This window comes from Macaca nemestrina, chromosome 19 (assembly GCF_043159975.1).
Source record: "Macaca nemestrina isolate mMacNem1 chromosome 19, mMacNem.hap1, whole genome shotgun sequence".
Taxonomy (NCBI): domain Eukaryota; kingdom Metazoa; phylum Chordata; class Mammalia; order Primates; family Cercopithecidae; genus Macaca; species Macaca nemestrina.
In genome coordinates this window covers 78,051,184-78,076,183 of record NC_092143.1, presented here as the reverse complement: position 1 = coordinate 78,076,183, position 25,000 = coordinate 78,051,184, and the positions used below count along the sequence as shown (strand labels likewise).

Below are 25,000 nucleotides of genomic sequence, written 5' to 3'. Positions count from 1 at the left end.
TGGGACTACAGGGCATGTGCTATCACAACTGGCTAATGTTTTAAAATTTTTTGTCCAGGCTAGTCTGAAACTCTTGGGGTGAAGGGATCCTCCTGCCTCTGTCTCTCAAAGTGCTGAGATTACAAGTGTGAGCCACCTTACCTGTCCAAAAATATGTGTTTTGTTTTGTATTCAAGCCCTTTGTTCAAAATGCCAACTGCTCTACTTCCTGGATACATGGATACGAATGTCCTCAGCAGAGCACTACTGAGCCCAGAGTCCAAACAAAATATAAAGAAATAAGGATGTCAGATCAAAAAACACCTACAGGCCAGGTTGGTTGGGTGATAAAGACAAGAATGCCCCTTCCTAAACCTTCAGAAGTTGAAGAGGCCTTCCATGTTTCGAAAGAGGCCTGCAAAAGCCAGGTTTCCAGTCTTTGGTTCCCATTTCCCCAAACAAACGAAAGTTATTCTGCATTGCAAGGCAACAAACAAGTGAGCTCCAGAAAAGCAGGCTTCCTCCTGTAATCCGTTTTTGCCCACTCTTTTTCCCAAACCATCGTATAGGAAACAAAATGTTACAACAAACCCTCAATTCCATGAAGGGTGTTCTACTCCCTTCCTGCCTGGGCACAGGCCCCTGAATATCAATTACCTGCTTGGATAAAATATGTTCTGTTTCCATGCGCATGCAATTCCATACACTCGGCAGATGAGCCAGAGAGATTTCTCTGAGCATGTAGATTCTTTCGGAGACAGAGAAACAAGCCTTGTACAAATTTGGGAGAACACCCGTTTCTGACCACATGGGAGATGGATGACCTGTTTACAACTGAAACCCATGCGGAACATTTTTTACTGCAGAACCAGCAGCTGACATGATTGCTGTGGGTGTTCACAGAGCCAAATATGAAGATAATTGTGAAGAAAGAGACGGTCACATGGGATAGAAGATGTGATCCTGCTCTCACATTTTTCCTTTTGGCATGACCATACCCATTTTAAAAGTGGGGAGAAATCCTATTAAAGCCCCATCCCTGCCATTTTAGAAACTCTGAATGATGGCATGTCTGAGACTTTTTGTAATATTTTCAGTAGTCGAATCCAGTTTGTTTTATCTTTCAACCCATTCTAAACACAGGTCAATACTGACTTTGCAAAGATCTAAGTTTCACTCCTGCAAAGTGATCTAAAACTTGTATTTATTTCTCTCCTTTCTGAAACACAGTCTGAATGTCTTTGTAGGAGCTTTAGTATTTTGGGTCTGGGCTGAAGCAAAATGAAACGGCATCATGCTGGCTAGAGTTCAGCATTTAACAGTTTAGAAAAGTCTGTAGAGAGAGCTCAGCTGAAATAGACAGGAATCTACATTCCTGTGGCCATCAAAGGAACAGAGCAAGCCCGCAGGGGTGGCCCCAGTGTGCGGCGTCGGGCTCAGAAGAAACACCAGCCATCCAGGGGAATATTGGCAGGGGCAGGGAGAAAGAGAAGCTTTCTTGGGGCTACCGTTCTTAGAATTTTTCACCTGTGTACAAAAGGACAAGAGATGCTGATCTCTGACAAGGACATTACTACATCAAAATCCAGCTTCCAGAGACTGCTTAAAATGGTCTCTGCTGCTCCTTGGATGCTCTGATTTACATGCGGTGGTGGGAAGGGAGCCACAGAGATGGCTCCAGCCCAGCGCCTGGCCTGCAGGGCTGGAACAGAACAAGCAGTAGATTTCTAGGGCCTTGGAAAGACAAATGGTGCCTATGTGGTATACATCAATGAAACTCCAGGGCAGCCTGGCACGCAGTGAGACATCAGTGAACAGTGAGAAGAGCTCTATCAGGGCCCCACGGGCTGCTGGGGCTGCTGAGGCCTGCTCACCTGTTGCCTGTTCACGAAGGGGCAAGTGTTTGAGTTGCTAGCTCTGAGAGGGCTGATGAGCAGCATCCTCCCTGGAGCCATGGTACTGACGTCTCCCCCAGGTCCGAGGCTGCCGCGCTCGGGAAGGGCACGGGGGCACTTGGGAAGGCTGATTACACAGGAAACCCTGAACTCCAGCACACACATGGGAGGGGAGTCAGGTGATGCAGGAACAAACACAGCTTACAAAGAAAGATAAAATGCAGGGGCTGCCCATGAAGGGGAGGGTACCCCTATCTCCCCAGTGGGGCAATTTCCAGCTACAGAGAACAGTTGCGGCCTCAACAATAGAGAAGAACATTTTTACTGATGTGCTCAAGAAAAGATTGGACAATTCTTGGCAAGTAGATAAACATTAAAAAAAAAAAACTGGATTTAAATATCAATGATTTTAAAAGGTAAAATTAGCCGACCTCTCAGAAAAGAATTGAGAGTAGATAGGAAGACGCCTACCTATTGAGAGAATTTGCCGAAGAAGATTTCAAAGGGTTTTTGTTGTGTTTTTGTTTTCCGGTAATAGCAGCTCTATCAGCAGCAATGTAAACTATGAATAGAAATAATAATATTTAGTAATCCAATCACAAGAAGAACTGTCGGAAGCTCACAGTTCTGTTTCTTTTTTATCCAATTTTAGATTTTCCCTACAAAAGAGAAATAACAAGGATTGTGATAAAACTCATTTTCTTCTGTCTTTTAAAAAACATTCATTCCATAATTAGAAGCAATATTTGATTCCATACTAATGAAGAGATATGGATGCAGGGGCATTTCAGATCCACAGCTAATTCATAAATGGGATCTTGCCAAGAATTTCAGCCTCTCCCCCAGGAGACCTCTACATAGAGGGTGCTGCAAGTAAGGAAACCTGTTTTGATCTTGGGTGTTTTAGCTTTTTTGTGCTTAGTGTTAGGTGAACCGACACAGAAGCAAATTCAGCAGTCATAGCTGTTCTTCTGTAAGCTGGAGGCTGACTCTGATAGGAACTCATTCCGGGTGTCAGGAGGCTTCAGGGGCGTGTTACAGGCAGATGAGTCTAGTGCCAGCTGCTGGGAGTTCTGGGAGTGAGGAGCTGTAATCAGGCAGGAGAGGCTAGCAAAATTCTAATTCAATTCTAGTGAATACCTGTTTCCAAAGGAAGCTGTCATCCAAAGAGGAAACGGTGCAGTGGACTTGGGAGTTCTGAGCAGAGGCTCCGTGTAGATAGAGGGTTAAACTCTATTTTCTGTATTCTTGATACTCTGGCATTTGGGGCTTTGATGTTGGAGAGACTGTCCCTTCCAGGGCTACCCAATTCCTAGAAACAGCAAATAATTCCCCTGTGAGCATGTTTTTGATAAACCAACCAGTCTAGAGATCACACCCCCAACCAGCCCTTTCATCAAACTCTCACACGCCAAACCAATCTTCCCCCTGCTCCCTGTCACCCCAGGGTGGGGGACCTGACAACTAGGGACCACCCTTATAGCACTGGGTCACTCAAATAATTTAAAGTATCCAATACTAAGTTTACTCAGCTTACTTACCCTGCCTCGCTTGTTCTTTCCCTCGTTAATCCCAGTAAAAGTCCCAGGCACACGGTGCCCACATTCTCTTATTTCCTGACCATCCCTGGTCTTTCCGGCATGGCGGAGCTTAAAATGCCCCATGCCTGTGGGGATCTGTGAGTGTAAACTTCCTTCCTCACAACAGTCATTTCTGCGTCTGCTGTCTTACCATACCTGACATTAAAACAAACCCCAGGTACATATTTAACTCAACAGGGTTATGGACCATGGAAGCTTGGGTGGTTCATGAACGTCTCTGCTCCTAAGCATTGCCATGGAGAAGATGAGCTATGCAGATCTTTTGGCTGCAGCTCCAGAAATGGGGGTGAGCAACCTGGAACCCGTGTTTCCAAAGGCACCTCCATACAACTCTGCTCAACGTGGTGTGAGTAGCAGAAAATAGCAGTAGGAGGACCTAGCCACCAGGAGCAGAACTGGTAGAACCAGGTCAAGAAGCCAGTCCTCACTTTAAAACTTATTTTCTGATGCAGCAATTCCAATTCCAGAAAATTATCGTATAGGCCGGGGGCGGTGGCTCACGCCTATAATCCCAGCACTTTGGGAGGCCAAGGTGGGCGGATCTCCAAATCAGGAGATCGAGACCATCCTGGCTAACACGGTGAAACTCCATCTCCACTAAAAATACAAAAAATTAGCCGGGCGAGGTGGCGGGCACCTGTAGTCCCAGTTACTCGGGAGGCTGAGGCAGGAGAATGGTGTGAACCTGGGAGGTGGAGTTTGCAGTGAACTGAGATCGTGCTACTGCACTCCAGCCCGGATGACAGAGCAAGACTGTCTCAAAAAAAAAAAAAAAGAAAAGAAAATTATCGTATAAATATGATCTATAAAAATATTTATATGATAAGGAAATAAGTAGATATGCACAAATATCCTTGGAAATCTTTTTATATTACACATAATTTACAGTAAAAAAATTCATCCTAAACAGGCCATGTTAGATTGGTTAAGTATTACATCTAATGATATAGTTATACAGTATACTACTTAGCAGTCATCTGGCATAATGTTCCATGGCATGTGAAAATATGAATAATATGTTGTTAATTTTAAAAATCAGCCAACAAAACAGTATAACGATGTAATCCCTTTTCATTAAATATATATAGACATATATACAGAGGTTAAAGCCTGGGTTTATCTCTGGTTTACGTCGTTACAAATATTTTGTGTATGTGTTTATTTTTCTGCATTTTCCAAATTCTGTACAGTGCACATGAATAATAAATTAATTTCATTATTTTCTAGCGTGCAGGCTGTGTTCTCCCTAGGGCAGGACAAAGAAGGAATTTGGACAATCACATACCCCTCCCCTAAAGATCAAGAAGCTCTCTAAATAATGAGCTTTTGCTAACCCCCAGGCCATTTGGCCTTTGGACAAAGCATGATAGAAGTTGCTTTCTGGGCCCCACTTGCTACGGGTGAGAGTTCCTGACACCTGGAGAGGCTGAGCCCAGGCTCTAAGTGAGGCCTGGTGGCTCCAGGTGACTGGAGGCCCACTCGGCAAGAGGAGTGTTATTAGGCCTAAGCGGGGACTGTAGGGGCTGTGGTTATGCTCCAGTTGGTGTAGAGAATTCATAATTAGCAACAGCGGGATTACAAAGCAAGGAGCCAGAAAGAGAAATAAGGGAGGAGAAATAACCTACCAGGAAAGGGCAAGAATAATCCACTCATGATATCATCAATCCCATAATAACCAAGTGATGATAGTGCTTACATTAAATACACTTTAAAAGTAATCAATGCAAAGAGTAGGATAAAAACAATTTGTGACAAGGGTAAGCATTAGAGTATACAGTAGTTAATACAGCTACAAGGAAAAGAAATCAATACAGATCAATTCATTTCAAGGTTTCTTGTATATTAGGAAACCATTATTTCTTTTTCAGATCTCAGGATAAGGGTAACAGTGCCTGTTACTTTTCACTCCCTCAAGGATGTTCCTCAAGAGAAATAACAAATGCTCGGATTTCCACAAAAATTTGAAAACTCAGGTGTGTTTGAAATGAATGCTCTGAAAATACTTGATGCATGTAATTGGAATTATGTAGTATTTTTGTAATTACAAAGAATTGCCATGAAAATATGGGGACCCCAAATTTTAAGTCTGCTATATTCCAAGGCAGCTGCCTTCTGACAAATAACCTGTGACAATTTCATAATATAGGGTTCCGAAACCTCATTAAGCCACACGCGTGGTGCAGCTGAAGCACTCAATGGTTTCCAAGGGTTTGTGAAAATGTAATTAGGCAAACCACAGGCATCTGCAAATGTGGTGCTTTTGCTCCAGATGGGTGGAATCTCAGGGCGCCCCAGAGCTTTCACAGGGACGATTTTTCTCAGTGTCAGTGACTTGAACACACACCTCAGATGGTCTTTTTGCTCTTGCAGGAGAAAATGTTGCCAAATGGGTAGACTAAACAATGGATGGCTGCCGAGTTTGGTCATACCTCTCTGTGTGCGCCGTTAATTGCTGATGGGAGCTAGGACATTATTCCGGCTACAAAATGGGTGCAGGATCCTGTTAACTGATGCATGGGCCTTGCAAGATACGTCTATAGAATTGGCTATAGGTACTCAGCACAGAAGACCATCTGATCCCTGTGGAGCCAGACCCCACCGCTTCACCCGTGTGGTCAAAGCTGCTCCCTGGATGTCAAGGGTTGGCCATTCTGGTGGTGTCAGTAGCGAGTGCTTGGATTAATGTGAGATCTATAGGCTGGTGATGCAGATGGTGACAGGAAGAGACAGTAGAGATGCCAACACACTCCCTGGACAGTGTTTCTGGAGAGAAAAGGTCCTGGTCTAGGGAACCAGTGGAATGTGCTGTGGCAGAAAATCCATAGACTCTGGACTCTGACAGTCAGAGCTTGGACCCTGGATACAATGTCTACCACCTTTGTGATCTGTGGCATGTTAGTTAGTATCTTGGAGCCTCAGTTTCACCTTCTGTGTTATTAAGGTAATAATGTTTTCTTTGGGGGCTTTTGGTGAGGATTAAATGATATATGGAAAGATTATTTTGAGAAGTATTACTTGATATGCCCCTAAATTCACATACACACGCACACACTTGCGTACACCCCCCGCACCCACCCACACCCTTTTAGCTCATCCATGCTTTATATGATTTACTAATATTTAGGTCTTTTAGCAGGTCCATCTTAGTAAATGAAAGTTGAATTAGACAAAAAGAAATACATCAAATTCTCGGCTTTAAATGAAAAGCAAAACAAACAGCCCTCACGGAGGGACAAGACGGGAACACTTGGGAAACATCTGTTTTGTCAGAGCTGCCTGGCTCTCCCACAGCCCCTCCTGGATGGCTGAAGAGCCCCCGGCCTGGGGGGAAGGGATAAGGTGGGACACAGGGGCTTGCCATGATCAGGGGCCTGACTGCAAATAACAAACACGAAGTCTGGCTAACCTAAAGAGAAAAGACATGTATTAGAGGGATATTAGGAAGGCTGGAAACACAGATTTGGAAAATGGAGAGCAGTCAAGAGACTCTGATAGTGAGAGCCCTGCCAAGGCCCCCTCCCAGAGTCGCCTGGTTAGAATGTGGCCACCAAGCCTGCAGCAACTTGCCCCTGGTATTCCCGCTGCCAGTGGTGGATGGTGGATGTCACTGAAAGATGCTGCAGGAGGAACTGACATTTTGTGACTCTGGCTGCAGATGGAAAGTCCTGAGGGTCATGGCCCACCAGCTGGCGACTCCCAGGTGTCTAACCTCTCAGGATTCCAAGGTAGGTGGGGGGCCTGCTTTCCACCAGCTCCCCAAATGGCCAGCGTTGTCACATAGGAAGGGGGCTTGGATGCTGGGTGACACACAAAAGCAAAAAGCCCCCTGACACGTCCACTGCCACCCCATGGTGTCTTGCCCTCCCTCCTGAGATTAGCCCATGGGGTGTCTTGAAGGGAGAGCACTGAAAGAATGGCCAGTGAGGCCCCATGATTTCAGGACAGAGGGACTCTGTGCTTGCTTCTGGGAAGGCAACCAGGGTCCCAAGCATCTTCGCCTGCACCAGCCAAGGTGGAGGTAGCAGTGAGCAGATGGTGTCAGGGAGAATCCAGGTTGGAAAGGCCAGTTACAGTCAGCTGAGTGTCTGTGGCCTTGGACAGCAAGGACAGCCCAAAGTTCCCAGGCTCTGTTGGGAAACTTTCAGAGGAAGACCAACAGAGAGCTTGGGGATGGGATGGGGGCATGCTGTGGCCACATTGAGGAGCTGCTGCAGAGCCCATGGGCCCTGTGATGAGGTATGAATAAGCGAGATGCGGCCCAGGGTTTGCCATCACAGGTCGAAGGCTGCCCCTCAGCCTCGCCCCTCCCACCAGGCCCCAGGATCTAGAAGAAACTATTAAGATGTGAACTGAGAAGGGGGAAGCACTGAATTTCCTTGACTTTACCTGACATAACTGAAAAGGCCTAAAAATGACTGTTTTCAGCTATCACGTAGAATGGGGGCTTCAAAGGAAGTTTAGGTTGCATTGCAGAGAAGGAAAAACGACCACATTTTTTGAATACCTGAGCCTATGCCTGAGCCTATGCCTTGTGTACAAGTGTATATGCTACATCAGTTGTCCTCTGTCAGGGGTGATTTTTGTCCCCCAGGGGACGTTTGGCAATGTCCGGAGATAGTTTTGGTTTTCACAATCTGTAGAGAGAAGAGTATGAATTGCTCCTGGCTTCTTGTGGATAGAGGCCAGGGAAACTGCTAAACAGCCCACAACTCTTTATGCAAACTGCACATGAAGGAATTATCTGGTCCAAAACATCAGTAGTGCCGAGGCTGAGAACACGCAGGAGCTCTACGGTGTTTTAAAGAATCATTACGCAGTGCATGTCTGCCTTGCAGACCAGGTCGAAGTCCTAGAATTGGAATTAGAGTCTGGTGGTCAAGGGGTAAGGTCTAGACCCTCTGAGAGAAACTGTGTGTGCAAAGGGAAAGTGGATTTGGCCAGAAGTCAGGGTGGATTTCAGAGCTGTCAAGGATTTGTAAAAAGACTGCTTTGAATGGAGAGGTCAGAGCTAGAGTATGGGACACCTCCCAGCTCTGGCCTGAACCTGCCGTGTACACTGCACTACAAAAGTAGGGCAGGCTTAGGGGCATGTAGGAACCAAGAGGGTGCATTGGTCCAGTAGAAACTTAGGCTCAGGGAACAAATATCTCTCCTTTTGAAGCCCAAAGGTCAGATGACAACTGAGAGAATATCATTTAGTTCTTTAGCCAATGCCAGCTTTTCACTTTCTCAGCTAGGGCTTCTTGCCTAGTTGGAGGGCAGGAAATGCTCAAGGGAGCATTTGGCAATATCGGGAGACATTTTTGATTGTCATGACTAGGGGAATGTTATAGCATCAGCTAGGTAGAGGCCAGGGACTCTGCTCAAGTTCCTGCCATGCATAGGACAGGCCCCTCCCCTCCAACGAGGCATCACCAGATTCAAAATTGTAATAGTGTCAACATGAAGAACCCTGCTCCTGGTCAGTGATTCGCAACCTTAGTTGTATGTCAGAATCACGTATGTGGAGGAGCCTTACTAAAATGTACGAGCTCTGTCCTCTGCAATTCTGATGAATTGTTCTAAGGTGGGACCCGGAAGTTTTTAAAGCCCTCGAGTTGATCCTGCTGTGCAGTCAGGGTTGAGAGCCGCTCATGGAGACTTTGCCAGGCCTAGCTGCATGGAGACTATGCCTGCTCCTGTGCCATTTAACCACCTGGGGCGGGGAAAGGAGACAAGAGCCAGCATGGTATCCACTCCCAGTGCAGGGAAGAGATGCATCGCCCAGTCTCCAGACCTCCTGCAGGGTTTAGGGGGTGAGAGAGAGAGAAATGTGATCCTTCACTAGGAAGAAAATTTGTGATGGTTGTTCTGAAGCATTCATTGATGTTTTGCCCCAAACATATAGTCCCTATTAAACAATAACCCTCACCCATTTCATTCATTCAGGCCCCTGGATATAGTCTCCAGTGGCATTTGCTGGAAGGAGTGGAACTAGAGGACAACGTCGTCCAATTCTTGGCCTTTAAGTTAAAAACAAGTATTGTGGGGTGACTACAGAAAGTTTCTGGAAGAACATTACTGTACATCCTCTCACCACCAAATAAAACTCCTCTGAAGTGGTGGGGGAAGCATCGGGAAAGAAACAAGGGACTTGGTGATGCACTGGTGGCCCACTGAGCCAACACGGATGGGGGTGGCACTAATAGAATGTGCGATTTGGGAATCCTTGGGCAGAGGGACCTTGGGCTCCCTGTGTGGAGGAGGTTGGAGGAAGTGGTCAGGGCCCTAGCTCTCTCTGCACTTCTGCATGGGGGCCACCGGGGGAGCTGTAGAGTGCAGATTGTGGCAGGGCAGCCCTGGATGAAGGCAACAGGGACAGCCCTGAGTCTTCTGTGCCTTAAGAAAGGTGGATCATTGGAACACTTTTCCTGCCCCAGAGAGGGATAGGCCAAGAGAGGGCATTGGGCTTGCTGAAGTCCTGTGGTGGAGGGCCTGGTGGGATGTATCAGAGAGGGTTCAACCTGGAGGGATGTCTGTGGCCATGCGGCACCCCAAAGGGAAAGTGGGCCCAGAGGAAATGTTGTTTTGGGCCTGAAATGCTGGAGAAAACCATAGTTGCCCAAGACTACATTTTCTACCATCAAGTAGTATGGGGCTGGAAATGGAGGTTGAGCTCCAGAAAAATAAATTGTGCTATAATGTCTTAAAGACTTGAGTAAATGGCAAGAAAAGTCAAACCTTCTACATATTCATAGTGCACGGTACTTCCTAGACCCTGCATGAATTACAGCGAGCATCACCATGTAAGCCAAGTGACTGTGGCCCCAGTCTATCAAGTTGATTGCTAGGAATTGGTCTCTCAAAGTGTTCTGCAGGGATGAGGGATCCCTGGGGACCTGCCGTAGGCTCCACCTGGTGCTGCTGCTTCTGCAACTGGTGCTCCCCATGTTGTGGGGAGCCGGGCATCCCTCCTCCCACAGAAACCCCGCTTCAATCCCTGGCTAGCCTAAGGCGGCGGGGGAAAGGGGGGAAGGAGGGAGGGAGGCCCCCTCCTCTCAGCTTCTTTCTGTTAGCCATGGGCAAACAGAAAGCCCCACCCTTTCATCCCCCACAGCACAGCACCTGCCAGAGGATGTGAATTTTAGAGGATGTGAATTTTATAGTCACAAAATCAAGTGTGTAAAAATGAAAGTTTATAACTGCACTTAGTTCTTGAGCCCCCATTTCTGCAGAAAACTTGTTACTGCCAATTGAATATAAACGATGTTACTAAGTATTTCTCACTCTATTCTGGGTAAAAAGTTCAGGATGTTTTCCTTTCCCTGCTCATGACCTCTCCGCGTGGGTAATCTAAGCATCACCTAGGCATTCGGGGGAAGGAACATCTATTTATCCATTATTTAGCTCAGTTCGGGATTGCAGCCTTTGCCGATGTAACATCCAATTGTGCATTTTTTTCACTGAATGCTACGGCGCTTCACCTAGTGAAACTTCTGCGTTCCTACTGCATTTTGGTTTTCAGGTCTACTCAGGTGCCTCTGTTTCCACTTAGCCCTCCCTGTCCATAACCAGAATGTATCCTCAAGCCCCCCGTCCTTTGCTGTCCCTCATGGGGGCTTGGCAAGCTTTTGGAGGGCTTAGCATATTACCTCTTTTTTATTTCTAGGTTATTCTAAGGCAACGTAAACCTCCCTGCTAAAACCTCAATGGCTTACAATAATAAAGGTTTATTCTTCAGCCACACGTCAGCTATGGGTGTGCTCGAAGCTCTTATCACTGGGATCCAGGGAAAGGAACAGCTTCCACGGGAAGGAAATATTTTGAGCAAATAATTCACTCTGCCATACTCTCACCCTTCTGGAGCTGGGAGAGACTCAGAGCACAGAGGAGGTAGACGTTCAGCTCCTTTCTTCTAAAACACCGTGCTGGTGTTTCTGCAAGCCACGCTTGGTTAGCAGGCTGGCTGGGGGATGCCCTTGACTTCAAAATGAGCTGCCTTCTCAGGCTTTATTTCCGTGATTCCCCCAGTTCGGGCGTTAGCTGTTCCCTCTTCCCCTGGAGCATCATCCAGGGGTGTCAGAGGGCAGGGTCCTTTCTTAGACACTCACTAGTGTATGTGCCCTGCTCATGTTCCCCCTAGAATTCTTCCTTTTTTCTTTTTTTTTTTTTTTTTTTGAGACGGAGTCTCACTCTGTCTGGAATGCAGTGTCATATCTCGGCTCACTGCAACCTCCGCCTCCCGGGTTCAGTGATTCTCCTGCCTCAGCCTCCTGAGCAGCTGGGATTACAGGGTCCCGCCACCACACCTAGCGAGTTTTTGTATTTTAGTAGAGATGAGTTTTCACCATGTTGGCCAGGCTGGTCTGGAACTCCTGACCTCAGGTGATCTGCCCTCCTCGACCTCCCAAAATGCTGGGATTACAAGCATGAGCCACCGCACCCGCCCCCTCTGGAATTTTTTTTGCATCAGCTGCTTGAACTTTTTCTTCTTCTGGGCAGGACATAGCTGAGATGTCACCATGCATTCCTCACACCTAATGGTCTAACTAGGCCATGAGTTGTCCCAGTCTTTGGTGCTTACAAACCCTCCTATGCCTCAAAAAACCTCTGTCTCACAAGACACATCTTCAGCTTTCAGCATCTCGGTTATCAGTTTAAAAAATGACACTCACACATTCCATTGATATCTTTATTCTTGGCGTGTCTGTCCTTCCCTGAAGCAGTGGGGATCATTGCTTTAATGGGTAGAAGGTAAATACAACAAAAGATAATGTGGGGGGGCGGGGGGAAGTTCTTATTTTCTCAGAATTTTAACTTGCCACACTTTTGATCAGACTTTACTGAAGCTTCAAAAATAGCAGTGAAGAATAACAATGGAGAGAATAACTTCCACCCAACCCCAAGTTATCTTGAGCCATTGACGCTAGTACCGCACCACCACCCCAGCATCTTCACGCCTCACCAGAAAATCAAACTAACTCCAGGCTCCATTTCCCCTCCTAATGTGTCCTTCCCCAGTCCTTATTTTCTGCCCCAGTACAGAGCCCTTTTTCAGGACGAGTGACGGCGAGACCATCAGTTCCTCTCAGTGGAAACTCTACACCCTCCTGTGCTACCTTTGTTCTGACTCCACGGCTCTGACAATATATTCAAACTACTCTGATAGAAGGACGGGCGTCAAAGTCCGGGTCATTAAGTCTTAAATAACATCCCAGCCCACCTTGGCTGTACAATGCTCAGACTGGTTCCTTTTTAGTCTTTATCCAGCTGCATTTCGATAAGCCTCAAAATCTAGTCTCACCCAAGGTTGTTTTGTTATTATTTCTGTAACTTTTGTAGCCATCTGTGGGTCAAGTCCACCTGTTACTGCAGAACCAGTTCAATCTGGTTTGACTTTGTCAGTAACAAAATAAAATGTAATAAAATAATGAGTTGTTTTTTCCTGTAAGGGATCCCAGGTTGCAAGTCAGGTAACCTGCGCCTGCCCAGATGAACCAAGTATGCCCAATTTGTGACCTCAGTGCTGTCCAGAAACAAAACGTCAACCACAGTTGAAGCCTAAGAACTTGGATCAAGGAGCAGGGACTGAATTAAGAAGCAGAGGAGCCCCGTTTCATTGCAGTGCGGACTTAGCCAAGCACCTGTCACCGCCTCTTTGCATGATCTGATCAAATCATGCCTCCTTGCATCTTCCTGTCTCCCTCACAGTTACACTTTTGCATCCTTGCCAGTTGACTTGCAATAAAGCTTTTTCTTTTCCCCAAAGTTGGTGCCATAGTACTGTCTTCTATGCACGTCAGAAAACGTGATGCACATCCATCACTCCGTGACACACCTATTCTCATTCATTTAGCATCTCCTTATCTGCTGTTCTTCTTCGTCACTAAAAGGTTTCATCTTTTGCAAAATTGGATTTTAGCTGTGCTGCTACTTGACTGGTTCCAGTAGGACGCACCTGTGCTGACCACTGTCAAGAGCCTCAGTCCTGGTAACCCTGCACTTTTGTCAAGTCCAGTGACCTTCATAAAACTCTGGAAGAGAATGCTTTTTTCCTCTATCCTAACACAATACAATTAAGACATAATTAGTGAAAAATTAGCCAGGCGAGTGACCTCTGGGGCTGAGCATAGTTTTCCTGTCCTCGTGGGCTCCAAATAGCAATTGAGTAAGAATGATACCAATTATCATTCTGGAGAGGCCACAGCCTTAGGAAGAGGGAGCAGAAGATGACATCTGATGTCTGGATGGCTGATGATGGCCTTCATGCCACTTCACCCCGGAAGCTCACCATAGATGTGACAGCATCTGACTCCCACCAAGGGTTTTGTAGAAATAACCAATTACCTTGACAGTGATGTGACTGTCATTGGCATGCTCAGTAACCAACCATCTTAGGAGGCAAAACTCACTACTACCACTGGTTCACCTGGGTGTAAACCCATTTTACAGAGTCGTGTGGGCTTTTCATTTTTAAGCACAAGCAAGATGTAACATTTCTTTATAGATCCACATCAGGTTATTTTTATTCTACTCCAACAGCATCATTGTTGTACTCAAAATCCAACGAAGGGCTTGGGAGTTACCAAAAAAGAATAGTCAGCTATTGTTAGCTTACTTTATTTCTTCTTAGAGTGACTTCCTTTTGGAACACTTATCACTGGTCTTGAATAGGCTTGCTCTACCGGACTATTCAGAGGAAATTAATGTTAAGTGTGACAGCTAATCCCTGAGCCATTTCAGTTTTTAATATTCTACAAGTGTCATCATTTCTCAAGATTCTATTCATAAAGACAATTTTAGAGTGCTGATGTCCATGTAATTTTTATAGGCTAATGGATACTTTTCAATTTAATAACACCTTACATTTGAACTGGCTTTGGTAGTCTTTAAAGTGCTGTCACTCATCAGTCTCTCATCTGTTCCTGTGAGGTTCCCGTGAAACGGGCAGAGGCATATTTCCTGCCATACAGAGGCACTGCTCCCACTGAGCAACACAGAGCTGAGTCACAGTTTAAATGCTTGTGTGACTGCTTAAGAGCCAGAACCCTAACTAAAACTTCAGCTCTTCCAGTTATAGTCCAATCACCTTACCATACTTCCTAGAAAGCACATTGGATTTGGAAGCAGATTTGCCTTTAACCTGGATTTGCTACTTGTTATGTCTTGAATGTATGTCCCCTCCAAAATTCATGCTGAAACTTAAACCCCATTGCAGTGTTATTAAGAGGTGGGGCACTTTTGGGAGAAGGGATTAAGTCATGAGGGCTCTGCCTTCACGAATGGATTAGTGCCTTTTGAAAGGGTTGGAGGGAGCTAGCTTAAGCCCTTTCTGCCCTTCTGCCTTCTACCACGTGAGAGCATTCATCCCTCTACTGTGTGAGAATGCAGCAAGAAGGCCCTCAGCCAGACACAGAGCCTGCTGGCCCCTTGATCTTAGATTTCCCAGACTCCAGAACTGTGAGAAATGTTTCTGTTCTTTGTAAGCCACCCAGTCTCAGGTATTTTTTTATAGCAGCACAAACAGATTAAGACATTACTCACTGCGTTTGTGGTCACTTATTTTACTGGGTTGTTGTGAAGCTACAGTGAGGACATGAATATGAAAATGTCACCCAAATGTGGACTCCTGTTCTGCTTTCCAATCTAGACAGCCTGGTCACATTGGGGGCATATGAGAACCTCCTTCTACTTCAGAGGTGATTTCATAAAGTTCCACTGTGGTCTCTGAAGCTCAGTGGTTCTCAACTGGGGATAGGAAATGTCTCAATGTCTGAAGAGGCTTTGGGTTATCACAAATGAGATGACAGGTTGCAACAGGCATCTGCTAGGTAGAGGCCAGGGATGCAGTTAAATGTCCTAGAATGGATAGGATAGCCCCATAACAAAGTTTTCCAACCTCAAATGCCCATAGTGCCAAGGTTGAGAATCCCTCATCTGAAGCAGAGATTCTGAACATGAGGTTCATGAACACATAGATGAGTCATGAGAATCTAGAAACCCATCCTCAGTAATTACACAGTCTACTTGAGGCAAGTGTGCATTGTTCTGCCGCAAGGGTTCATGACCATCAATTGATTCTCATAGACATTTGTAGTTTCAAAGTAGCTATGATCCTTGCTCTAGCCTTGTCTTTAAGCCCAGTGAAACTACTGCTTACACAAAGGTTTGCATCTTCAAATCCTTTGGAGGAGGAGGAATGACGTATCATATAAATAAAATACAGGCATACGCCTGTAGTCCCAGCTATTCAGGAGGCTGAGGCAGGAGAATGGCATGAACTCGGGCAGCGGAGGTTGTGCAATAAGCCGAGATCGCGCCACTGCACTCCAGCCTGGGTGACAGAGCGAGACTCCATCTCAAAAAAAAAAAAAAAAAAAGAAGAATTCAGAATGAGGCTTGGGAGTATCTCTGACAGTGACCTGCTCGCCAGGTGAGGGAAATAAATTTTTTAGGGCAACAGTAGGCTACAATTAAATGTATTTCTTCTGTGTACTTGACAACACCCGGAGAAGTTTATTTATGTTGTCCCATTTGAAGTTATGTTTCTCCTACAGGGTATGTAGCTTATTCACCCCAGATCCAGATCTCCCTGGTTCACCAGAAGTTGGAAGCCCGGCTGCAATCTAAACATTCCATTCAGGCATCCTGGCTAAAGGACTAGCAGGCAGAAGTCAATGTACAAAAGACTCAATCCTCTGCTACAGCAATTATTTATATATAAACTCTTCACATTATAACCATTTATGTGAATCTGATGAAGTTATAAACCCCTCCTTAGAAAATGCTCCTGTGCCCCAAACACACCTAATATTTTTCTTTTTAATTGGCATAGCTGGACATGCAACTTTTAAGATGGCAAGAGTTCACGTTCTCTGTGATATACAAATAATTACATCTTGATTAAAGCGTGCAAGTGTTTCTTTCTCTCTGTATTCTGTACATTTTATTTCATAAGGTCTTGAATCAACTCTAGCCCTTCTCTGGCTTCACTTTCTAAATTATTCTCCTAGATGTTTTGGCAGTTGGTGCAAAAAAGCTAGAGGAGAATAGTTAGGGCCAACTTTTAGACAGAATACTTTATTTTAATGGCTATAGATTGTTACATTGTAATACATTTCTCTTCTCTAATTTCTATGCATTGAACATGTCCAAAATACAAATAGTTATTGCTGGTGTTACTACTCAGTTCATATTGTTTTCAGAGGTGCATGAATTCTGTGGGTGAAGATAACCTGTTCTTCTTTGCCTGTATCTGACAATTACTCAAGAAAGACCTGGAGGTAGATTATAATCCTTACTTTTAGTATTGTTTTGGATTATTTTGCTCCAAGTCCAAGCCTCCTTCCTGGAACATAAATGAAGTTTACTGCAAATGAGATAGTTATAAAACTTTAAAACAGACAACCTTAAGGTGAAGGTAATCCATTAGGAAAAAAACAAAAAAGCTAACCCAACCCTCATAAGGAAAATGGATAAAGCTGAGAAGCACTAATGGGTTATAGAGTTTATAACCTATAGCTCATATGGTCCAATTCTATCACTGCTGAAAGTAATCACATTGTTTTACAGCCACTCTGCTGCCTGTACCGTCTCAGTCCAGCCCCTAATTCAAGTGCCCATGTTACAAGAGCTATTGTCAGCCATCATCGGCTCAGGAGGGAGCACTCACAGCCATTGGCCTATTCTCCCTTTCTTTGAGTGAGTACTTCAGGGTCAGGTTTTGGCTCGTTAGCTGCAACATAGAGTGGAGGGTAAGCCATGAGGCCCTAGCTACACAGCCCACTTGTAAGCACAAACAGAAGAGACTTATTTCTCTGGAGGTAGTGATAGAACATCTGTCTTCAGAACCGAACTCATTCAAAGACACTGAAAGAGAAACCACACATCCTCTATGAGTGCAAGCTGGTCATCCAGGTGAAGGTAAGGACTCCCCACAGCACGGAAAACATAGCCATATCCTGAGATGTGTCACTAGCTGCATTTTGCAGGCTAATTTTTCAGATTGGTCAACTCCAACTTTGCTGGTGGACTTAGACACAGACAGCTGAAAGGGTGGCCAGAGAACTGCAAATCTTAAAGGTAATCTTTTCAGTGTGTCAGGATATTTACAGTGAACAGTCTAGAAGCAGGGAAATCAGTCTGGCCATGAAATATTTGGAACAGAATAAGTTTGGTTATGTTTTGGTGTACAGTAAGTGTAAACTATTGACCCTCTAAGATAATGAGAGTCAGTGTACAATTGATCAAGAATCCATACGGCGTAAACAGATGACTCAGGTTGGAATTCTGAGTCTTCCATCTCTGGATGTGTGATCCAGGACATATTATTTAACTTCTCTCTGGTTAGTTTTCTCATCTGTAAACTGGGGTGTACACAGTATTTGTGTTATTCGAGTTGTTGAGATTTGAGTGAAGTAGCATCTGTAAAGTATTAGAGCCTATGACAACACTTGGAACAGTCATTCATTCAACAAGTATTGATTGAGTGCAAACTATGGGCCAGGTGCTGCTTGTGGTATTTAGGGTGCAGTGATGGACAAAAGAGACAAAAGTCATATACAAAAAAGTCACAAACACTAATGGAGAAATGTGAGCAATTACCAGTGCTGAGAAAAATCTGAGGGATTTTTTCATTATGAAGGGAGCATGCATTTCAGGAAGACTAGATCCTGTCTACCTAGGCACATTGCTCAGAGAATGTGGCCACCTCAGGGCAACTTCCCTGACTTTCTTATGAGCCTCTTTTCTTCCTCCTTGACACTGAAAATATTTCTTAAAATATCACCCAGTGGCCAAGGAACTGGAGACCCGAATTGACCAGCCATAGTGAGCAGAGATCATGCATGGAACCTAATAGTTCCCAAGGCCCTTCAGTGGTGCGTCTCAGCACAGTGGCATCTCTGTGGGGGAGAGATGCCCAGCCAGCATCTGATCCTTACGGTTGTGCCAGGTACAAGTTTTTTGGCTTCAATGTGACACTTGAGCCCAGCTGTCTTGATAGCCACAGTCCCTTTTGCCCTTTCATGTGCCCTTGCCCCTACTAAGTGTCCGGAAGCAGTGAATGAAGGCTTTGTTGGTGCTTGTGTTTGTCTGATTCGCTGCAGCCTGGCTGATGCTGGCTCACCCCAGTGTCTGTCTCCAACAATGGCAGAGGTTAGGGGTGTTAGTTAAAGGGACCTGACACCTGAGATAGGGCCTTCCCTTGTCCCATGGGTAATGGACTAACGTAAGTGGCGGATCCCTCTTCCGCTATGCTTCAATTCGCTCCTGTGAATCTTTTCCACACGTAAGGTTGCATGCCCAGCTATGCCAATTAGCAGAGGCTTATAAGCTCAGGATTTGAAGGCAATTGAACTGATCTGAAATGATAAAATGAATGAAAGCACAAGTAAGAACTTAATTAAAAATGTGGAATACATTCCACAGCCTTTGGAGGAATAGTTGTGCCTACCCAAAAGAACTGGTAAAAAAAAAAATTGTGTTCTGGTTCAAATACCTTTGTATGGGAGATAGTTTGTAAGCTACCTTTAAGGTGGCAACATAACTTAATTATAAAATACATATATGTTACATATGGATATTATATATGGTATAATATATATTATAGATGGATATTATATATGGTGTAATATATGCATATATGGTATAATATGTAATATCCGTATATACATATAAATATATATACATAGCTGTGTGAGTTACCGAAATGATAATTTCGGTACATTATCGAAATTATATAATGAATATTATATATTCATTATATATTTTATATATATATATAATAAATACAGCTTTGCTCCATAAGCATAATCTATATTAACATGAACCACCTTTAAAAATAAAATCTAGGCTGGGTGTGGTGGCTGACACCTGTAATCCTAGCACTTTGGGAAGCTGAGGTGGGAGGATCACCTGAAGCCACAAGTTCAAGACCAGCCTGTGCAACACAGTGACCTCATCTTTATCTTAAAAACAAAAAAAGTACATGGTTAGCTTTTGAGGATGATGTACTGTGATGACTTTTAAATGAGATAATATATAAAAGTCTATAGATTGATAGAGTTGAAATGTAAATCAAATGCTTTATCAGTTTGGTACAGGTTCAGAAATTATTTTTATCTTCCAAATTGACGTTAGAAAAGATTTCCATTTGTTTGCAGCTAAAATATATTCTCTTAACAAGTGTGTATATTCAAAAAGTCTTTGGACTATTGAATGGATTAAGGTTTAAATTACATCAGTTAGTTTAGACTGGGGCTCTGAAAAACTAATGTGACTTATTTTGTTTCCATTAAAGTTGGTCCCCAAACACACACATTTCATTGTAATTAGCAGATTTAAGTTTTCTCCCATCAGACATTTTACCAGGCTAATAATAAGTAATAAAGTAGACTCATTTGAGTTTTCACTTGAGGTATCTGAAGCTAATCACAAAGAGAGTGAAAAAAAGTAATATAATCCACAGACCAGATCAGAAGTCCCCAAATAGCTGAGAGTTGACTGTTTGCAAGATTCATGTCTCCTAAGTTAGAAGCTGTGTAAAAATTAGAACACGTAGAACTAGCTCTGAAAAGGCAGAAAAGTGCTTTTGAGGTTTGACTTTCCCCTCCCCTGAATTTTTTTTAATTAAAAGAAAGAAGGTGTTATAACCTCAGGCATACCTTAGTTATAACCCAACTTGAGACGGTATTACAATTGCCTGTATGGGTGTGGAACAGGATATCCTGAAAGGGCTCAAATCATTTTGGTTTTTTTCTAGTTGCTGAAATAAGTCTGATAAAATTTTAATTTTTTTGTTTTAGTTGGTTTCAAAATCTTCTTTAAGTAAAAGTCACTCAGCAGCTAAGTTAAAATATTGCAATCTTTTTTTAAAAAAAAGTAAACACAATACATCCTCGAGGAAAACAGTATTTTTCAGCAAGATATGGAGACATTAATGTTGTTTACTTTTTGCATATTTGTCTCTTAATTCTCAAAGTAAGATCAGAGTGACAGAGCCATTAACATAAAGGTTAAGAAGAGCCAAAAAAACAATTGAACTGACGCTTGAACCAGACAACCCAGATGACTGGGTCATTTCCGCAAGAGAGATTGAGAGTCATGAAGTATTTCTCTGACAAATTTTCAGTTCTCTGTTTTCATCCCAATTTGCTTCTTGACTTATGATAACCACAGTCACTGGTGTTTTAAAGATCTTGACAGTTGAACATGGATTTATAGACTGCAAAGGGCTTTAGAGAAGATTCGGTCCTATCTCTGTCTCACTTTACAGGCGAAGAGAGAGAGCCTGGGGAAGCGGAATTTTTACTCGAAATTGTACAAATAGAAGCCACCTGACTTAGCTCAGTGTTCTCGCACCCCCCAACACACCCCCTGCTGTACGTGCCACCACATACGTGTTTAGGGGTCGCATTTGCATTAACTTGAACATGGGCAATGAGTTTTGTCCAATGTGTCAGAGAAGAGGGAGCGTGTGCCTCGCCTCCCCTGCGCATGCTTTTTCTCAAATGCTCAGAGCTACCCACCTGCCTTCAGCCCTCCCTGACCCTACCTGGTGGCAGGAGTTTGAAAGAGGCAAAGCCCCTGGAGCTCTCCCCGAAGCTTTGGTAAATTACTATAAATTTGTGAATGACATAGGGACTGAAGGGTCTTTCAATGTAACCCTGAGAGTTTTTACACTCTTGCAGCCATCTTACTCCTTGCCAGAAATGGAAACAAACACATTTCTAGCCAAAAAAAAAAAAAAAAAAAGAAAGAGACCCCAAACCAAAAAACAAAATGACAACAACAAAACAAAGCTCAAGGGGCAACAGGCAAGGGGCTGCCCGTGGCGGCAGTGGAAGGTGGGCTGAACTGCAGAGGGCAAGGGGCTGCCCGTGGCGGCAGTGGAAGGTGGGTTGAACTGCAGAGGGCAAGGGGCTGCCCATGGCGGCGGTGGAAGGTGGGCTGAACTGCAGAGGGCAAGGGGCTGCCCGTGGCGGCAGTGGAAGGTGGGTTGAACTGCAGAGGGCAAGGGGCTGCCCATGGCGGCGGTGGAAGGTGGGCTGAACTGCAGAGGCCGGGGCCTTTCTGGGGTGACAGGAATGTGCTGCATCTTCGAGTGGTGGTGCTTTTTCAGGCATCTATAACCGTCAGAACTCACATAATTGCACACTTTAAATGGATTCAGTTTTTGAACGTAAGTTATTTCCTGGTAAAGTTGAGTTTTAAGAAAACTCGACTGGGAGTGGTGGCTAACAGTTTGGGAGGCCGAGGTGGGAGGATTGCTTGAGTCCAGGAGTTCGAGACCAACCTGGGCAACATGGTGAGACTCCATCTCTACTAAATAAATAAATAAATAAATAAACAAACAAACAAACAAACCAGGCATGGTGGTGGGCACCTGTGGTCCCAGCTACTCAGGAGGCTGAGGTGGGAGGATCAATTGAGCCTGGGAAGTCAAAAAGAAAACTATCAGAAATATGACATGATAGGAATCTGATGATAAAAGCTTCTCAATTATTATTTATCTTGTTATCTTATGAATCAAATAGACTGTATTATTAATATTTTATGGTTTTAATAATAGTATCCTGGCCTGGCACGGTGGCTCACGCCTATAATCCCAGCACTTTGGGAGGCCAAGGTGGGTGGATCACGAGGTCAGGAGATGGAGACCATCCTGGCTAACATGGTGAAACCCCGTCTCTATTAAAAATACAAAAAATTAGCCAGGTGTGGTGGCAGGCGCCTGTAGTCCCAGCTACTCGGGAGGCTGAGGCAGGAGAGTGGCGTGAACCCGGGAGACCGAGCTTGCGGTGAGCCGAGATCGCACCACTGCACTCCAGCCTGAGCAACAGAGCGAGACTCTGTCTCAAAAAATATAAATAATAATAACAATAATAATAATAAAATAGTATCCTATGGTACTTTTAAGAAAGCAAAATCACCTACCTATGTGATATTGGTAGTGAAAAGTTTCTGGGTGTCAGGTACATTTTTAAATATAAGACTGTGTAGGCCGGGCGCGGTGGTTCACGCCTGTAATCCCAGCACTTTGGGAGGCCGAGACGGGCAGATCACGAGGTCAGGAGATCGAGACCATCCTGGCGAACACGGTGAAACCCCGTCTCTACTAAAAAATACAAAAAACTAGCCGGGCGTGGTGGCAGGCGCCTGTAGTCCCAGCTACTCGGGAGGCTGAGGCAGGAGAATGGCGTGAACCTGGGAGGCGGAGCTTGCAGTGAGCTGAGATCTGGCCACTGCACTCCAGCCTGGGCCACAGAGCGAGACTCCGTCTCAAAAAAAAAAAAAAAAAAAGACTGTGTAAGAGAAAGGTGAGTTTAACTCAAGACTCTTGCCTCTCCTACTCAGGAAAGGTCTGGAAGCTGATCTTCCTGGATGTGAGAAGCAAAAAGCCCTATCTTTGTAACTTTTTGCTGACCAGAGTGCCTACCTCAGTCCACAGGCAACAGAGAAATACTTTTTTAAAAGTTTACTACTTTACTTATTTTCCATTTGACCTGATATCTAAAAATATAGGGCCATGCAGTAGCCTTCCTATCTCCAGCATAGCAGATCATTAATCTACATCTCTGGTCAACTATCTTAAGTCCACCAATTAGCTTCTATCTTTAAGCATACCATTTCAAACGGCCTCTCCCTGAGTCTCTAGGGAGGATGTCTAAATGCAGTGGCCTATTTTCATGCAACCTAATGCTCTTAAACCTGATACTATCTCTTGGACCTTGGGGTTAGGCTTAATGTGGAAGGCAGCGGAAAAGGCCTAAATACTTCTCATGTAATCCAACGGAAAGAGGGCCTCTCTCTTGGTGTATAGGGTTTCTCTGCTCCTGTGATAGAAAATGAAAGCATTACAGGCTTAATATGCTAAATGGGGAGAATGTTGCGTAGCAAATAGTAAGTAAGTTCTATTACATACTTTGCCAATGCTGTTGGGTCTTTAAATAATGGAGCACAATGCCCTCTGCGGAAGATAGTGTCTGTGCAAAGTTACAGCTCCAGAATAGCAGGGAAGATGGCCTCGCTCCCTGGCACTGCCGCCTGAGTTCCGGTCCCCTGGGCCCTGGCTTCCTCAGCTTATCTGCTGGTCTGAGCCTTCTTTCCTCCTCTCCTTGCTGGCCTCTTTTCTTCTCCCTTAGAAGCTCTCCTGTTTACCAGTATAACTCAGGAGAATTCAGGACGGTAAGTAATTTAATGACCAGAAATTAGGAAAACAAGCTAGATTTTTCTCTCTCTGAAGCCCTTCCTCTAGGGTTATCATTGATTCTTTGTGTAATTTTCTGTCTTTGATCTGGTATATTTCTGTAAAATAAGGCAATGTTTTCTGCAGTTTTTTTCCCTAAAGATACGTATTTCATCTCCGTGCATAAAGAACGAAAATAAGTAGGGATGTGCCTGAGGGTGGAATGGAGGAGATCGGAAACTGGGCAAACGTACAAAATCATGGCAAATGTCATCACCCAGCTTTCTTTTTTGATGCTAGTGTTTGAGAGAGGCAGAATGATGCTGAGAGAAGCATGTGGACACTGAAGTCAGACTTGCAGGGATGTGAATCAAACTGAGTGACCTTGGGCATACACGGTGGCTTTACTAAGATTTCTCCTCATCTGTAGGGAGGAATGATACATCCCTTGCAAAATATAAGGCATGTAAAGCTCACAGTCAATACACAACGAAGTAAAAATATTATTAACAGGAAACTAGCTGGGTTGACATTTCAGAACACAACTTCTGCAGTCACTTTCCACTTTCAAATTCCATGATTCTGCTAGCTTGGAAGAGTTTCTCCTTTTATTGAGGGAATCAATATATCATTCTGTGGACAGGAGCGAATGCCCCTGTGGGACATGCAAATTATTATTCAAGGGAGGCATTGCAACCTAGAGGAAACAGCACAGATTTGGAGCCAAAGACCTGGTTATGGAAAAAAAAAAAAACCCAAAAACAAACAAACAAAAAAACACCTCACCATATTAGCAATGTGACCTAGAGAAAAAAAAGACTTTGTTTTGTTTTGATTTTAACAATAAAATTGCTAAGGCAGGAAGATCACTTAAATCCAGTTCAAGGCCCCATCTTTACAAAAAATAAGAAAATTAGCTGTGTGTGGGGTAGCACATGCCTGAAGTCCCAGCTACTTGGAGGTTGAGGTGGGAGGATCACTTGAACCCAGGAATTAGAGGTTGCAATGAGCCATTATTGCACAACTCCACTCCAGCCTGAGTGACAGAGTGACACTTCAATCTCAAGAAAACTAAATTAATAAAATTAAAATAAATAAAATTATGTGTTCCTGCCTGGGTGCAGTGGCTCACACCTGTAATCCCAGCACTTTAGGAGGCTGAGGTGGGCAGATCACTTGAGGCCAGGAGTTCAAGACCAGCCTGGGCAACATGGCCAAACCCCATCTCTACTAAAAAAATACAAAAATTAGCCAGTTGTGGTGGTGGGTGCCTGTAATCCCAGCTACTATGGAGGCTGAGGCATGAGAATCACTTGAACCCAGGAGGCAGAGGTTACAGTGAGCAGAGATCATGCCAC

General features: G+C 44.4%; 2 long non-coding RNA genes across 3 annotated transcripts in view; one reads left to right on the top strand and one right to left on the bottom strand.

The window, feature by feature from the left end:
- The window catches only part of LOC139360154 (uncharacterized), an 83,092-nt gene extending 82,232 nt beyond the window's left edge, over positions 1-860 (bottom strand). Inside the window, exon 1 of the long non-coding RNA XR_011617325.1 lies at positions 637-860. This is a non-coding gene — a long non-coding RNA (uncharacterized lncRNA). The remainder of the gene's footprint in view (positions 1-636) is intronic.
- Positions 1-22,639, top strand: part of LOC105478863 (uncharacterized) — a 36,225-nt gene extending 13,586 nt beyond the window's left edge. For both annotated transcript variants that reach the window (XR_011617323.1, XR_985542.3), the window contains 2 exons: positions 5,344-5,448; positions 12,907-22,639. This is a non-coding gene — a long non-coding RNA (uncharacterized lncRNA). The remainder of the gene's footprint in view (positions 1-5,343; positions 5,449-12,906) is intronic.
- The last annotated feature ends 2,361 nt before the right edge of the window (positions 22,640-25,000 follow it).